An 18,122-nucleotide genomic window follows, 5' to 3' on the forward strand; every position below is an offset into this window, starting at 1 on the left:
GGAGGGAGGGAGGGAGGGAGGGAGGGAGTTAGTTTTACTCAACAAGCAAGTACCTCATGGAACTGTGTAACTCTTGTCTCCAAACATTGGTAATCCAATGAGAAGATTCCTAGGGTCTAACGAACATGTAAAAATGGCAACTTCATATATCTTAATCTTTGGCATTTATGTGTATGTGATACTTAAGTTCACATGTATGTGGATCACGTGTGGGTGGATATTCACATATGTCTACATGTATCTAGAGGTCTGGTTGTTGGGTATTTCCTCAATCATTCTCTTCCTTACATAGTAAGGCAGGATTTCTCACTGGCACACAGAGCCCCCAACTCCCTACTCTAGCTAGCTTGTTTAATGGAGTGCCCCTGTGTTCACCTCTCATGAGCTAGGAGTCTACTTGAGCCTCCTATCCCCCTGCTGTCCCAGCTCCTGTCCCCCTCCAGCAGGTACTTTTGCCTGCAGAGACAGCTCCACTCCCAAGACATATATCATCGGTAAAAAGGTTTGTAGTCTGCTTCTGTGGATATGAGGTTGCAACTAATTTACTGACTTTACCGAACTGCTCTCTCCCAGGCTTCAGACCACATACATTAGCACCCCACTTTTCCTTTGTCTTTTTGGACACCCTGATGCTAGAAATCCTAGAGGATAGATCACAAAACAGGCAGAATATTTCAGCTACTGATGGCCAGAAATTCTGCACTGCACTTAAGAACCCATGAATGAGGGTAAAGTTGCTATAAGGCGGAAAAGGCACACTGGAATTCAATTCTTTGTCTGATGAACAGTAAGATGCTGAACACTGTACAAGCTAATGAGAAATCCCCCAGTGGTTGAGCATTTGGGGACTCTGAGACTAAACTTTACAGGAGACAACTCATTCTCTCTTTTCTGCTTTCTGAAGCAGAGACAGCCACGGGCCAGTGGAGAATCAATGAATAACTTTAATTTAGGTTCAGAAGTTCCAGCTATTATGTTGTTAATGACATGATGTAAAACAAAGACAATTCAGTGTCCCAAACATTACATAGAATATTAAGTTGTATTAAAAATTTATAAACTGACCATCTGCAGTTTAACTGGATGTGTTCTGTTTTACCTTGTTTAAAAATAATCAAATTACATTTACTATGTTTTAATATCAAGTACAGGGATCTCTCAAAGACCAAGAGAATCTGGAGTATATTGAGGAAGAGTTTATAAAAGGTTTATCAGCTTAAAAATTCATGCTTTAACTTAAGGTGAGTATATTTTTTGCAATCCAGTAGGTAATTTTAGCATGTATACTTAAAAAGGAGCTACATCTTACTTTAGTTATTTTTTTGTTTTAGAATACTTAAATAAGCACATGACAGCTGATGTAGGTATGGGGTTGTAGAGTCAATCTCTAGAGCCAGCAAGTGACTCAAATACAGCTTTATTCTGTTGACTGGAGACTCGCCTTATCTGAAAACAGGCAATTTCTGCATTTCTAAACATTGGCATGGAAATCCTACATATTATAAACTGAAAGAAAAATTTAATTTCTGTATGCTTTAGATAGTATTCTTGGGTAGCTGATATAAGAATTTAAATACTTGAATTTTTGAATAAAAATTACTTGATTTTTTTTTAAAGAAATAAAACAGCAACATCTAGATCAGAAGGATTTTATGTAACTCTACACTGGGAGCCAATCCTCCTTCTGCGCTCAATAGCTGGTTGCCCTGGCCACTGAAAAGGACAATGCCTAATTGTTTGAGATGTCTTCTGATTCTTTGTCCCATGGAGATGTAAAGACACCTCCCATATTCAAGAATGTGTCTCCTTTAGATGCTATTATAAATTACTATAAACTTATTTTTGGTTAATCCTTGTTATTCGACAAAACTTTTTCTGGGAATATAAAACACACCTATCTACTCACCCCAGCTCATCCCAGCATAGGCAACATCTTGCAAAGCAGGGAACTCAGGCACGCTGCACAGTCTGCAGTCAGCTCAACAAGGTGGGGCGTGTCCTTCCCAGGCTCCTCAGTTCATCTAAACCTCTTCCAGGCAGCCCTTCTTGTCTGAGGGCCTTCTTTGCACCTGGCCCCTGCTTGTTCTGGCAGAGAAAGGCCTTGAGAGTCTGGTTAGTTTCAGAGAGTTCTAGAGTCTATTTTGTGGGAGGGATGTTACTTATCTCTTACCTAGGGAGGTTTCCTAAAGGATGGAATATTTTGATTTTGGAGGAGACTGCTATACACCAGCCCTAGAAGCCATATTTCTAAAATCCCATTCACTGGATAGAAACCAACATAGATCCCAGGATCTGTGTGAGAGGCTTTTTAGTCTCCTGGTGTCCTCTGTGACTGGCTGGCTTGTGGCTACATTGCAGTAATCCTTGCCTTCAAATACATTTTGCTCTTTTCTATGGTAACTCTTCCTTTGACTCCCACTCTTGAAACCATGTGGCCTCGTTTAGGGTCCTCAAAAGCCAAGATAACCTCTCCACCTGAAGATTATTAACTACATCTTCAAAGTCATCTGTCATCATAGGCCACATTGAGAGGTTCCAGGGAACTGAGATGTGACTGTCTTCAGTGTCTGCTACTCTGCCTATGACTTGAGGGTTACATTGCTGGAAGTCAAGGTTCTGGAAGGCAAACATTTGCCTGGCAGTGGCACTAAGTCAAAATCAGTTTAACCAAGGGGTCTCTCACAGATGATGAGGGACCTTGAATCCAAATTTGAAGGCTGAGTTATTCCATCCAGACATCCTGAAATGCTAAGATGGATCATGAATACCCCATGTTTTAAATTCAGGTGATAGTGCCCATGACTTCATTGAGAGTTTCTAATCTGATGGCAAATATCAGTGACCAACTCTGTCTCAATAGTCCATCCAGACTTCTCTTCAGTTTCCAGCAATGCAGCTAAGTGTGAATGAATACATATGGATTATATTGAAATATTTATTACTTATTGAGTATAAGACATTGTGGTAAGGCATGTCCTGCGCTGGTTAAGACCAAGTAGGTTGATGGGAACCTTGTCCTTGATGTAGTAATTGGTGATTAATTTTTTGGTCCTTTCCCCTTCTCCTCCTGGTGTCATCTATAAAATAGATGCAGTGCTGGTTTGTGAATGGTCTCTCTAGGTTACTAAGCATGAAGCACTGTTTGTTTCAAGGGAGAAAGTTAAGTGATAAGGTTATCTGGGGGTGAATGGCTGGGGCCAAAAAAAAGCAAATATTTTTTATATATGAGGTAAGACAAAGGGTACAACAGAGATCTGACCTTTAAGTAATCGTTGTTTTGTTTCTTAAAACTCTTAGTTAAGAGATTGAGACTAAAATAAGGAGAGGTAGAAAATATATTATTTTAAAGAAAGAAGAGTCTGGATGGCTTTCTGTGGTGGTGGGACTTAAAGTGGTTTGGGGCTGGACAGGTGGACATCCACACACTGTGTAAAGAAAGGCCAGATTGTGCATGTGTGAGAGACTTAGAGTCCAGGCTCTAGAGAAAGCTTAAAAGTGTCGCATTTAGTGATCACCAGTTATTAACCCTGCTAAACCTCATCATAGAATGAGAAATCACTCCGCCAAATGGAAAATGCTCCTGGCTTTCTCCAGGACCTAGTGTTTGGGATACAGCCAAGTGTGCAATTGAATGCCTCATTTCAGTGTGGTATAAAATGACCAAAGTTTGTCATCATAATTTAAGGGCATTCTGGGGGCATTTGTGAATATATACTATATCTTGAGACATATACTAGAGTCTGCTTAAGTTATAACAGGGAGAGATGAAAATTTTCCTAGAGTCTGTGTGTCTGGACAGAGGAGGAGGGAACCCTCAGAAAGCAACTTCAAACTTTGCTGGAAGGAGAAAGAGTAAATATAAGATATTCATCAAAAACGAATAAATAAATAATAAATAAGTAAATACAAAATAAATAAACACTAGGATAATAGGAAATGACAGGCTAAGCCAAAACTTTAGGATGGTTTTTGCAAGTGGAACCAGCTGGGCTGATAGATACCAAGGCCAGTGACTGCTCAACGATTGAAGCCTGGGAATAAATATACCGCTCTAATATTAAAAGAAAAAAAAAGTAATGAATGTCTCAACAACAAAAAAAAATACATCTTCACACATTATACACAGCACACATGACACCATCGCAGTGACACCATCAATCCGAAGACCTAGGTGGGCTTGTGGGAGGACCAAATACCTTTCAGCCCTGTCCAGAGGTTCCCAGGAGGGCGGGGACCGGCGGGGGAAGTTGGAGCCGGGAGCGAGCACAGAAGCACGTGGGCTGAGGGGGTGGGAGGACGCCGGGCGGCGGAGTAACCGGTGAAGTGTCAAAGAGGCAGGAGTGGAGGGCTGCGGGGGTGACAGGGTGTGGTCTGCCTGGAGCGGCGACGCGGGAGAGCGGGACAGAGGCCTGGGGCTGTGGATGGTGCCTTGGTGTGCCGGGTGCGGTGACAGCGCGCAGCTGAGCGGCGACTAGGGTGTCCCGGGCTCGCCAAGTGCCCAGCTCCAAGCTGTGCCAGAGACCTCGCGGGGCCCCGAAGCCGGACACCTGCGAGTGATAAGCAAGAGGTGCTCAGCCTTCCCGGCAAGTAAGTGTTTCTCGTCTCGGCCACCGGTGCCTTTCGCTGCCCACTCGAGCTCCCGGGAAGCGCGCGGTGCTCAGCGGCGTCCAGGGATGCTCCCGCAGCGGGCGGAACCCGGGGATCAGGGATAGGAACCCAGGAGCTGGAATGGAAACTAGAAAGAGGGGACGAGAACCAGGGAGCAGGGCATGGGAGTAGGGAACCAGGATTACGACCAGGGAGCGGGAATGGACAGTGGGGAGAGGTGACATGGACCCGCCCGAGGCCCCGCCGCTCACCCAGGCGACGGCACAGTGGCAGGCTCTGCTATTGCCCATCTTTTGTGTCTTACCGGATCCCAGAGCCCTGCCAGGCCGGGGGCGGGCCAGAGGAAGCCACTTTAAGGCTCCCGGCTCCACCTCTCTCCACCCCACAGCCCTGGGGATTCCCGTGCGGACTACCGGGCGTCGGTGCGTTCCAGAGCCCGGGCCGGTGGGTGGTAGTGGCTGGACCACCTCGAATCCCGGCTGGGCTTGTGTTCTTTTTAGGTACAGCGGCTTTAACTGGTGGGTGTTGGGAGGCAGGACTGACTTGGGAGCGCCGAGTCTGATGTAGGGAACCACCTGCTTCCAGGCTTTTCTTGGGGTCTGGAGGAGCAGGGTGGGGAACCAGAACCCGAGGCCCGAGCGTCCCGCGCCCAGGCTTATGCGCCCGCGAGCAGGTGCTCCTTGGGTGGGTCCCTCCTCAGGCTCATTGTTCCCGGTGACTGTTCTGGGGCCAGGCTGGGCGACACTGACACAGCTCACAGGTTAATAAAAGTGGTGACATGGAAGAGTGAAGGTCTGAGTCCACTTACCCATTTTGGAAAGGGACTTCTTGGTTCAGAGAGTAAGAGTAGTCGACAACAGAAACCATGCGCAAGTGCAAAACTTAGATCTGACTGATTCAGACAACCAGCCTAGCGAATGGAGCTTCAGAAGCAGGGAATGAGATCTCCCTCCTGCACTGAAATTGTTTTCCGAATAAGGAAGGTGGAGTTTTTAAGCGTTTTGGGCAACTGGCTATTTTCTCCTGCTAGCACCTGTTTCCCTTAGAGGTTCTTGGGCGGGGTTTATTTCTCGCCCCCCCCCCCGCCCTCTCCCACTCTCTCTTTATGGATGCGCAATCATTTTTGCACCTTCAAGTAGTAAGATTGTATGATTCTGGGAGAGGAGTCCCCCTTTAATAAACAAAGTGTAATTTCCTCTGTACATATGCCCACAGAGTGGTTTAGAGTCCACGGCTCCTACCCTAGCATTGATGTTAACATGGATGGAAGTGGGCTCAGAGGCAGAGGGAGCCTCTTCTCCCTCCACTCTGTGGTGAGCCCCAGGACATCTTGAGCAAACCCCTTTCTTTCTTTCGTGGTAGCATACATGTCCTTATTTGGCTTCCCACCCACCCCCCCGGTACTGATATGACAATGATATCACCTGTTCATGGTGTCTGCCTCGATCCCTGAGCTAAGGATGCATTCATTCCCCCTTTTTCTAATGTGCACATCTCTTAGCAAAAGATGTTAAAATATTACTTCATGTAGGTATTGTGTACACACATGTTTGTCCATACGCACTATGGATCTGTAGTTGGTTGTGATTATCAGCAGTTACTAAGAAACACAACTGTGCTTCTCCCTGGATTTGATGTTGTGCCCATGATCTGCTAAGTGCATTGTCTGCTGAAATCTGGAGTTCAGTCCAGGGAGAAATATTGCATGTGAATATCTCTCTGGACATAGCTTTTTTTTTTTTTTTTTTTTTTTTTTTTTTTTTTGCATTTGGAGGGAGAAGGAATAGATGGAGCAGTGTGAGTATTGCTTAAGGTATGAAAGCCGTATGTCTGATTCTAAGACTGGAAGTGTAAATTAGGTAGATGATAAATAGCATTGGAAACCTAGGCAGGCATCTCAGAGCCACAGACACCCATGCAAAGTATTGTGTGTTCTCCTTCTCTCTTTCCTATCACTTTTAATGTTTCTATTCTTCATCTTTTTCATAATAACGTTGCTTTTCTTGAGCCTTTCATATTAAAAAGGAACTTTTCCTATAGCCTACTGTTAAACCATATTTTCAACGTGATGCTCTTCGGATGCACTGAATTATTTGTTCATTTTTCTTTTGTTTGTTTTCACACTGTGTCCAAGTTAGTGCAGGAACAAATGAGCAATGAATCAGCAAAGTTCTAATGAAGATTAAGACATTAAAGTTATCCACAGCTATGTTTAAACTGAGCACTCATTTAACCACCTTCCCACATGACCAATTTCAGTTAGTAGCTTGTTCATCTTCCAAAGTCTCCAGACTCTAAATTCTTGCCCAGATTGATGACTACACTAAATCTCTATTGTAAAAGAACAGAACTTAATTATTTGGGTCTCATTTATCAGTCAGCAATGTTTAGCATTGCCAAAATAATTATTTCATTGAAATAAGCCCGACTTTAAAGTGTGTTGGGAAAGGTCCCTTTTAAAAGTGTTTCTTCATGAAGGAAAAATGAAGTCCTTGGAAAGCCATAATTTCACTGCTCTGAGGCCCTGTAGCCATTTGTATTTATTGAGTTTTCTCTTCCTTGGGAAGAAAGGGCCATTGTTTTGTTGTCTAGGAGCTGAAGGAAGATGGAAAGTGAGAAAAGAAAAGAAGCAGTTAAAATGCTATTTACTCTTTCAGGGGGAGAAAGTGTTATTTGAGTAAATACTGATTGTTTTCTTAAAGGTATACTAAATCCATGCTAAGGACCATTCAGAAGTTTTTAGTATAGAAATGTTATTACTAAAATTTCATGAGCAGCTTCTATAAATAAAACTTGTACTTCTAAGCCAATCTGGGGTATTTTCATCATCCTATAAATTATGAAATGTTAATGAATCACCATTGTCAAAACACTGAAATTTCGTCAAATATATATTGGAGTGCTCTGTTCTTGCCCAAGTGCTTTCATTGTAATAGCCTGTCTGTGGAGATTTGAAAGAACATCATTGATGGCATGGTGTGCTTTGCATCTTAAAATAGCAGCTAGTGAATTACAAACATTCATTACTCTACAACCACTTGCTGTAAGTCCTCAGGACCCCCAAATAGAGAATTATTTGTACTCTAGACATTCAAGTCTTCACTGTGTCAATGCTGGTCCCCCTTTGTTCAAAATAAATAACCTTCCAGATAAATACCTGTTAAACCCGAATCTTTTGATATGTTCCTTCTGTGTCATAAATGCATGTTAAATATGTTCCACATAGCCTGGTGAAGGAACATACTGTTGGAAACTTGGTACCTGGGAGGCTGCTGAGGGAAGAGCTGAAGAGGAACAAAGAGTAACTTCCATTAAAAGTTGAGTCTGAACTTAGCATGTGGAAAGATGAGCTTTCCTTTCTGGGGGGTGCACACTGAGGATCATCTGTGTCCACAGAGTTCAAGCCCATGTCCAGACTCCACTCTCGTAAGCCCAAGCCCTACCAGTGCATTTCAATGCTGGCCTTGGCTTTCCATAGGTATTAAGGTTCTTTGTTTACTTTGTTTTGGGAGGAATGCTGTTCCACTCCATTTATAGAAACATTGACATAGGACAATAAATGCTTCTAGAAGTTTTAGCAAAAACTTTGGTTTTATTCAATGACTGCTCAATAAGTGTTCACTAAACAGGAGACGTTTGATGCTTAATTTGCTTGAGTTAGATAAAACATGAGATGTTGGTCAAATGACTAAGCTAGGTTAATTAAAATAGTACTTTTAATTTCCTTTGGCATAAACTAATTTGAAGAAAATGTTATTAAGTGTTGAATTTAAAAATCAACAATAGTCCGTTCATATTTCTTTTAAGAGCAAGATCACCTTAATTAACAGGAAGGAAATCATTTATGATATAAAAACTGAGACAGTCAATTAAGTAACTTATGCATACATTATCTAGCCATTTTGAAGAAAGTGCATTTGCAGGAAAGGGTTGTAGACTTCTGAGGTGGCTCAGAGACAAGCATTGTGATCTACAATGTTGCTCTTTTCTCCTCAACCTTATCGTATTCTGCTTATTCACTCATTTTCTCTGTCAGCATATATAATTTTGTTTTTGATTGTAGAATGAGAAGGCTCAAAGTAGAGGAAGTGTTTTGAAACAGAATACAATAAATAGGCCTAAAAGGAGGATTAATAGTGACGGGCCAGGAGGCAAACCAAGGGATGGACTCTGATTCCGAGGAAATCTGACTTCAAGACAGTTTTATATGAAGATGTGACAGACAACCAACAATGGAGTCAACTTATGCCTCCATCTGTGGCCTTTAAATGAGAACTCAAGCCCTATTCTTAATGGCACTCAGCACATACTTCTAGTCAGTCATCCTCATAGCAAGGCTTAAGCAGCACAGTAAAGCCACCACATTTTCCATTTTTAGAATGAATTCCCCTCAGAGTACCTGAAACTCGAGCACTCTGCATATGGGAGGCAAAAGTGCAATGCTGGCAGTTGTCTGTGATGCCATGGGACTGGACTCAAACTTTCTTCCCTTCTTCTTTCCTTTCTTTCTTTAACAAAAATATGTATTTTATGTGTATGAGTGTTTTACCTGCCTCAATGTGTGTTCTACATGTGTGTAGTGTTAGAATGGGGATCCTGGAACTGGACACAAAGCCAGTCCTGAGGCCCCTGTGGGTGGTAATTGAACCCAATCCTGTCCCTGGAAAAGCACCAACACTATTATTTCCAGCCACCTCTCCAACTCCTCAGATTTCTCTTCTTGCTTTCTCTTCTCTCCTTCCATTTTCCTTCCTCCCCTCCTCCCTCCTTCTCTTCTCCATCCTCCCACTTTCCCTCTTCCATCCTCCCTCCTTTCCTCCTCCATCCTCCTTCCTTTCCTCCTCCATCCTCCCTCCTTCTCTTCTCCTACCTGCTTCTTCCCTTCACTCATTGGCTTTTCCATTAGCTACAGTGCAAGGCACTGATTGGTAGGTGTGGCCATTCCAGTAGCAAGCTTAGCCCACCAGGCTGGCAGCTTTTGAAACTTCTGTCCATGTAAATACAGTATTTGTTCTAAGTACTGCCCTTAAGTACAGTAGTTAAGTTTAAGTGCCCACTGGTTGTTTGCCTTTGTACTAGAATCAACTACCATTTTCAGCTTTTAAAGAGACCACCCACAAAAGTGTTCCCTTTACCTATAGAAAATCTGATAGGAGGGCGGAGAAAATAAGGGAAGAAAAATAAACTTGAAAAAAAATTCATTGACCCAGGGTGACATGTTTTCAGCTAAAGCCACAAAGGGATTAAAGTCCCAGATCTAAGGAGCTGCCACTCCACTGTTTGGTGGACATGACTGACTTTTTCCTCAGACATCTCAATTAGAGTTAATGTTAAATTAATTTATTGTCTAAAATGCAGATCTACTGTCCCAAACTGAAAATCTCAGACAATGATCAACACTGATCACTTAAATGTGGCCTTTAAAGAGAACATTGAACACAATAAAAATCTGCATATGAGCACCCTTACTGTGCTTCCAATTATGGTATAAATAGTGCATAAAGCTTTAAATTTTCATCAAATTATTGTTTCATTGACATGCAAATTAACTGCTGACATCTAAGTTGTATGCCACGTGATGCGTCCTAATTGGCAAGGAACCTGAGAAGATTATTTATAGATCACACTGACATACAGTGCAGGCATAAACCCTCAGCATGCAGGTGTATTCAGGTTGGTGTTTAAACACTCATCCCATTTGGGTAAAAAAATTTGTCTTCAAATATTCCTAAAGGGACTGGAAATTAGTTAAGTATCCCTCTCCAGCTTGTTCAGGCATGAATAATTTGTGGGGTGGTGGATTTGAACTCAAGGGTTTAGAAATATCATTTTTATCCTGAGCACATAAAATAAAGTTTGCAAGAGAAAAGTGAGTGATGAAGTTGAACATTTATTAAGTGAATTAGTTTTGAAGAGTAGCTACTTCTAAAGATGTAAGTGGAAATTCTGTTTTATTTTCTAATGACACTTGAGGTCCCCTTATACACTGTGCCTGAGAATGCCATGAAAGAATTATTGTGTATCTCCATTGCTCATACTAAATTATTAGGAACTACTGAAGGCTTTCTTTATTTCATTTATGTGTCCACTGAAAGGCATCATGAACCCATGGAAAGGGGGAGATGTATTTCATTTGTTCTGTCTGTTCTTGTTCAAATGTTCAGCATCTTGGCCTGAGCTCCTGAGGTTGCACTGATATCTGGTAATTTCTGCCTACAGAAATGCAACTTCCTATAGAACTTCACCATATATTAACTTTAACCTTATTATTATTATTATTATTATTATTATTATTATTATTATTATTGTAACCCACCAAGAGTGTCCAGCTTTGCCTGTCAGATTGGTCAAATGACAATAAAAGATTTAAACATGTGGCAATAAAATAAATAAAATGAAATGATAGCTTCTATTTGAAGATATCTTGATAGTTGGATTGAACTTGGCATGAATGTGTATATGTGTGTAAAAGGGGGATGAAGTAAGAATATTTTGGTCATAGTGGTACTAGAAATGTATAGACATTCTAAAATGTCTCTGGAAACAGGATGTTTCTCTTCATTATTGTGGTCATTTTAAAACTAAATATACAATCTAAATGTTGCAAACAAGCAACATGTGGAAATGAAAATATGCCTCATTTCCAGACTTCTCGCTAACACAAATTGTTCTGCACCTTGTTAATGATCACTGACAAGTGGCTTCAGCAGTAATAAGACTGTCCTGTGAGTATGATCAAGGTGACTTTGATCTTTTTTCTGCTGAGGGTTTAAAAAGAAAAAGTATCTTGTAAATAGCAATAAGTTAAATTTTATTAACTTGAAGTAGAACTTACTTTGTACAAGATATTGAAAAACAGAAATGAGTATTTAGAAAAAGGGGGCGGGGATCCATTGCCTTAATGCAATGTGGGAAGTAGGGATTGAGCATGAATGGGCAAAAGAATGAATCAGACTAGTTCAGGCCTTGTGGGCATGTCTGGAGGATGTGATTCTCATTTTGGGTGCTTAGAAGGAGGGAAGGTAAGGGCGAATTGTAGAGGAGTGACAGAGGAAAGTAGAAGCCAGACTACATCTCAGAGCTGCTGAGATGAAGGCAGAAATCCGATGCAAGAGAGAAAATGCCAGAACTCTGCCAGGAAGTGGCCATCATCATGGAGACAATGATTTGGAAGTTTGGTCCTAATAAAAATCTGACTTCTTCTATTGCTAACACTTGTGCAACTGAACATGCCAGAGGAAGGCTAACAATGGCCTTAAGTGGTTACAGGTCTCAGGTAATCAGACTGTATCCTTAGCTGCATTCATTATCCTGGAAAACAGCAGGACAATTTCACTTCTAGAGCACTTCTTTGGCTATACCTCTCTCTCAGATGAAGGTCTATCGTCTTCCCACTGTTAATATGGAAACCATCAGAAAATAACCTTCATGAACACCTACTGCTCCATCAACCCATGCACCAGCACTAGCTCTCAGCTAATCTGCATTCTTGCAGGTTCTTTTGCAAAACAGTGGTAAGTGTTCAATAGTTGTACTGAAATGCATTGCAGAAATAAATAACTAATTTATTAATGAATGACTTTCAAATTTCATGTTTATTTGCTTAGCCTTAGGAAATAATCATGATTTCAATAAAAATATTTATATGAACAGAATTAGTCAGATAACTGAAAAATAAGAAACAGCGCCCACCCAAAGATAGAGGGGAACTTAAAAAGAATAACAAGAAGAAGATGAAATTATAGCATGTTCTTATGACAGAATTTTTGTGGGGCTGGGGATTGAACATGGTTTTGCCCATGCTGGTCGAGCACTAAACTACTGAGCTCTAGATAGCTGTCCCCTAGTAGAATATTAAGCAGTGTTTATAACCATTTTTAATGAAATGAAAATAAATGATAATGTGATATAAAATGTAAAAGTTCACTAATACAGGGTAAAGTGTTGTATGTGTACATATATAGGATCAGAAGAATCCATGTTATTAGAAGGGTGTCCCATTGAACACCAAAAGGATAATACTATATACAGCAAACCCTTTCAAAATTATACCCAGTTTAAAGAAAAAGTGGTGGGAGGTTCTGGTGAAAAGATATATCTCTAGTATGATTAAACTATCTCCAAAAGCTCCATCCACACCAGACATTCCTTGGCCCATGATATCCATTCTACCAACAGGTCCTTGTCAGATTTCAGTACAGACACATAATAAACCCACTTAATTCTCTATCTCCTCCACTGTCCTTCTGGTCATCAGTTCTGGGATGAACGTTACCCTGCCCTCGTATAGGCTTTCTTCCCACTCTTGCTTTTGCACAATCATCTGAGAGGTTGTAATTGTGCAGTTTGATACATGAGCCCTGGGATTGTACTGAGTCCTGGCATTTCCATTTCCAAGTTAAGTTATAAGACTAGGGTGGGGGCATTCATTGCTTCTCTTCTGTGTTTCCATCTGTAAAATTAAAGATGGCAATAGATATCTTCCAAAGCTGCCCAAAGAACCAAGTGATGATCTGAAGTAATGCAAGGACGATTATGCCATAGCCATTTGTCAAGACATATCCCTTCAAAACCATTTGGAAGTGTCTTTTTGAATTTTGAGGGCATCTGTATGGCCACATTTCATCAACTTCGCCTGTCCACTCATGAGTTCCTTGTTATTTCCACAAAAATTAAATCCTGTGCTTCCACAGACCTTTGCTACTGCTTTTCTGGAAGTTCCTCCTTGACTTTTCTCTCCACAGACTCCTGCCTTTCTTCTACTATTCGTTTCATTCATAAACCCCATCACCCCTTCAACCTTGCCTCTCAGTTGATGCTTCTTTGCATCTGATGACTAGAATTCAAATCCTGTCATACAAGGACAATGTCTACCATGTGGTTTGTTGTTGTTGTTATTGTTGTTGTTGTTGTTAATGGTGGTGGTGGTGTGTATGTATGAGTGTGTGTTTTCCTAATATCTAACACAGAGCCTAAGCATATGGTACTAAGTATATATGGTTGGATGAGTAAGAGAGATGGAAGGAAGAAATCCTAATATATTTCTAGAGCCCTATTAACATTTTCAAGGTCTGAGAAGAAAGAGAAATTAGATAATAATATTTATTTTTATTTTAGCTCCGATATGTAGAGCATTAAGTTCTTCTCAAAACACAGGTGGTACATTTTGAAAGAGGTAGAGAATTTGGTGAAAGGTGTCCAGTGAAAAAGAATATTCTAGATTCAAAAGGCTTCAGGCCAGGGAAAATAGGAAGGGAGCTGCAGGTGAGGTGGAAGTGTGAGGGGGACTGACTGTCCAGGCATTCAAGAGAAATATCAGACCAACAAAGATAGAAATATTACACAAAGATAATTTTAAAATAAGTTCTATAGAATTTTACTGCTTAGCATTAGACAGTGTTGCTTTGTGTACACAATACCCAGATGAGTAGATAAAGCCAACCTTAGTTATTGGGTATCATAAAATAAAAACATAGCTATCTTGCTATCTTCTTCCTTCGACTCAGCTGTTCTTTTTTTTTTTTTTAATGGAAGTCATTCAAACATGGGTATGAGTATTGTGACTGTGTCTCCCTACAGATGGACTATTTTTCTATCAAGGAACAGTACCTGTGGGAAAATATTTTTTCTTCATTGTTTCTGATCATAAAGTTGTGACAATATGGAGCGTTTTACATCAGGTAATGCTCTTTTGGTCTTACCAGGAGGTGTCACTACAGCTCTCTCAGAGTAACAGCACATCCAGTAGGGACAATTGGTACCCACCTGCATCTTCTCAGAGTATGAGCTCTGCACAGTGTTTCTCTGATGGGTTACCTGGAGGGAATGCAATAGAACATTAGAACTATTTCCAGAATCCTATTTCTTTCAACAAATGTTTTAGGTTGTGAATTAGCTATAACTAAAAACCAAAACCAAAACAAACCAAAAGAAACTTGTTCACTATTTTGGAAGTAAGTGATATGCTTTCTTTTGAGTAATGATCAAGGATTATGAAAAGAAAGACCAAGGAGCAGAGGAAGGGAAATAGTTGAGTGTAGACTTCTGAAAGAAGTGAAGCCCAAGATGATAGCCCAGGGTGACAACCCACTGTGACAGCTTGCTCCGGAGCATCTCCTGACTCTGTTTTCTCTCCTGCCTGATTTGGCAGTTTGGCAGTTGGTATTCAGTGTCCTACCTCTTTTTTTCTATCTGGTTAAGTCTCATTTTCAAAAAGCTTGCATTGAGAGTTATATACCATCTTTACTTATTGATCAGTATAATTTCAGTCTCCTCCACAATGTGATCAAATGGGTGATTACTGTATTTTTCTATGTAAGAAAAATGGACATTGGAAAAATATTGTACACAATATCCATGGATATATCATGCTTTTATGGGGACTGGGGATTTGAGCCATCAGATTTCAACAGGCTCTAAGGAATTATCCCCCTACAGGGGATGTTCTTTGAGTCTTTTTCTCTGTGTGATCCTGACTGAATTGGAGCTCCACACAGTACCAAGTGCTCACTTTGTGTGAACAACACACCTTGAGGGTGTTCCTTTCTCTTTTCTTGTACATAGTGCTTCATGCAGAGTCTAGAGATTTTGAAAAGTGACCTGATATTTCTGCTTCTAAAATAACACATAAGACCCACAACAGTGACCAATAAAGTGGGTGGACAAGAGAAAAGGTGTGCTCAAGGGTGAGCCTCCCCACCCTTGAGTCTGTGATGAGGGCAAGAGGGGAGGCAATGGCTATGGTCCACCTGGCTTCACCTACTGCTGCTGCCTCCACATGGTCCACTAATCAATGAGCCATGGAACAGAAAGTCTCATCTTTTTGTCAGGTAGTAGAACAGAATGAGGGGCTTAGCTCAGCCCAAAGGTTCTCTTTGACTGTTGGGAACAGACTGGCGTTTGTGGAGCTGTGCTTCCTGCTGTCCTCCAGGTGGCAGCCTGGCCCTGCTCTTAGACATGCTCTGTTTTCGACCATTTCTAACATTGCCAGACTCAGGACTGTTTCTCAGCACATTTAATTCCCTGGGAATGATGAATTGAGCTTCAGCTCACTGCACCCTAGGGTGATTTGAGCCTGCAGTATTTTGGAATCTGCAGAGACTTTCTGGGATGTCATCTGATAGAAAAGAATGCCATATTTTGGATATTTTGTCCCCTTTAGAGCTGTCCTGGCAGACTGTGTATGCCCAGAAACAATCTATAGGAGAACACTTTAAATGCAGACCTATACTTTCTCCTAAAACATGAAGAAATTAAATGCTTAAAATTTATTCTGTTATTTGATCTTCTATCTATTTCATGGCTTTGTTCTTCTTTGGTTCTGAAATAATATTTCTTTCCACCTGACTTAAAGCAAATCCTCTCTAGAAGGTAGCTTATGTTAATTGACTGAGTATTTTGAAAGAATGCAGGCAGAGCTATGTGGAATGTCTTAATTTAAATGAAGCTGTAAGCCTTTTCATATTGTAAGCAGAAGTATTTAAAAGTAAGATGATTAGAAACTGCTGAAGTTGCATACAATTCAAGAGAATGTGAAAGACATTAGAATGAGCGGCTGGCACAGGGTTGCAGTGTCCATGTATTCTAAATATACATGTAATATCAATTATGGAAGAAAACCAACAAAGGATCTTAGGCTTGTCAGCTTGCATTTCTGTGGCTGCTTCTTTTCATGAGAATTTTTAGTAACTGGGAAAAGTGCCAGATTCTAAATGCTGGAAAACGACACATGAATAGGATATAGTAGATCTTAGCACTGTTGAGGGGAAAAAAAGTCACTTATGAGTTTAGAAAGCTTTTCTCTGTCAGTGTGGCTAAATTTGCACTTTGATTTGCAGTGGTTTAGACTTACAAGTTACCTGTAGTTGGCTTTGGGCCATGGTTCACAGCATCTTCAACAGACTCTTCTAGGTAACTTCTGAGAACAATTGTTCTTTACACCTGTGAGATTGAATCCCCTGTCATAGAACATTCTCTCAAGGCAGCCTTTGAGGGTATAAGCTTGTGTTCCACACAGAACCTTAAATTCTAGGTGTCTAAGGAGCCCAACTCTACTGGTTCACCATTTGCTGAAATTTTAAAGTATTAGCCAACAGTGAATTTGGTCTCTGAAAGCTGATGGTGTAGTGAATGTAGGAGAATGGCAGGGCTGGGCCTCTCCACTTCTCTTTTCAGGTTAGGTTGTAGCTTTTGAGTGGGCTGTCAATCTATCTGACTTTTTTTCTTTTTAATTTTTAATTTAAGTCTTAGAATTTTGTCTTGTCATTTTGTGGCAGGACGTGAACTTGGGGAGGAGGAGAGTAGTGACTGAAATAAGTCCAAGACTGTTCGGACATAGCCTCTGATTTAATGAACCCCACGAAATCAGCAGGGGAAGGCAAATTTCCAACAAACTCAAAATCTCCTTTGATGGTGCATGAGTTACTAGAATTACTTCACACGTCTACCAGTTTTTACTTACTTATGACTGTAAACACCAATTTATCAGAAAATATTTGATCTCTTGATGGAACGAAAAGAAATTCCTTAAATCTATTTAACCTGAGAAGAAACCAAAGAAATGGGACTTGAGGATATGTGGGAGGGTGGTAGTACTTTCCAGTGGGTAGGTTGAACAAGATGAGACAGAGAATCGGAAAGCTGTATTTTTCCAGGAGCCACAAAAGACATTGTGGCAGAAAAAAAAGCAAGCTTAGTGTTACAAGGATAAGAGGTCCCTATCCTTGAACTCAAGGTCAGAAAACTGAGTAGATAAAGGGTAGGGGTGAGTTCTAAGGACCATGCCTTCTGGATTATCTTCCAGGAGACTGAAGGGTTTTAGAAGAAGCTGACCTAAATAAGACTATAACTGTAGGAAGAGCCTAGTGCGTTAATCAATAAACCCTAAGGAGGATCCAGACATCATGTCCCAATGGGAGCATGTGGTGATTTTATAGTGACTAAGATCTGAATGAAAGAGCTACCTCATATAGGATGGAGTTTTCAGGATTCCTAATAGTAGTTGAGGCTATTGATACCAGTGAAGGGTACCAGCAGGTCCTTCCATAACTCTAGATGAGACATTCGCACTATGGCAGTTACCGCCATAATGTCTAACAGTCTCTCAATGGCTTGCCTGCATCATTTTGTCTGTACCCATTTTGATTTGTATCTGATTGATGTGCATGCTTCCTGGTTCATGCTGTAACACACCCGTTGCTAAATATTTTGAATTTTATTCCAAATTCACTGTGTGGGAACAAGTTTTTCCTATTCTTCTGTGAGGAAACTGGGAGCAGTCCAAGTCCAGGGATTGGGCTGCCTTCCATCCACTGCCACTGCCATAAGTCAGAAATTAGCTTGGTAAAGAAAGCAAGACATGTGAAACTGTGTATGTACCATGGAAACACACTTTCCTCCAGGAAATGTCCTTATAAACAGTCTTGCTAAAGGCTTAGCTTTCAATATGGACAATATTTAATTGAGAGGGACTGCTTAAGCTAGCAAAACCAATAAGCTAGTATGTCTAAGTAAAG

At 40.9% G+C, this 18,122-nt stretch overlaps 1 protein-coding gene across 10 annotated transcripts in view; it reads left to right on the forward strand.

Annotated features, from left to right (window-relative positions):
* The first annotated feature begins 4,257 nt into the window (after nucleotides 1–4,257).
* Nucleotides 4,258–18,122, forward strand: part of Sema6d (semaphorin 6D) — a 558,298-nt gene continuing 544,433 nt past the window's right edge. For 3 of the 10 annotated variants that reach the window (XM_031371714.1, XM_031371721.1, XM_031371727.1), the window contains exon 1: nucleotides 4,258–4,587. The gene's annotated coding sequence lies outside the window, so the exon portion shown is untranslated. The remainder of the gene's footprint in view (nucleotides 4,588–18,122) is intronic. The other 7 variants (XM_031371729.1, XM_031371722.1, XM_031371723.1 and 4 more) reach the window with 5 other exon arrangements.

This window comes from Mastomys coucha, unplaced genomic scaffold, assembly GCF_008632895.1.
Source record: "Mastomys coucha isolate ucsf_1 unplaced genomic scaffold, UCSF_Mcou_1 pScaffold15, whole genome shotgun sequence".
Classification (NCBI taxonomy): Eukaryota; Metazoa; Chordata; class Mammalia; order Rodentia; family Muridae; genus Mastomys; species Mastomys coucha.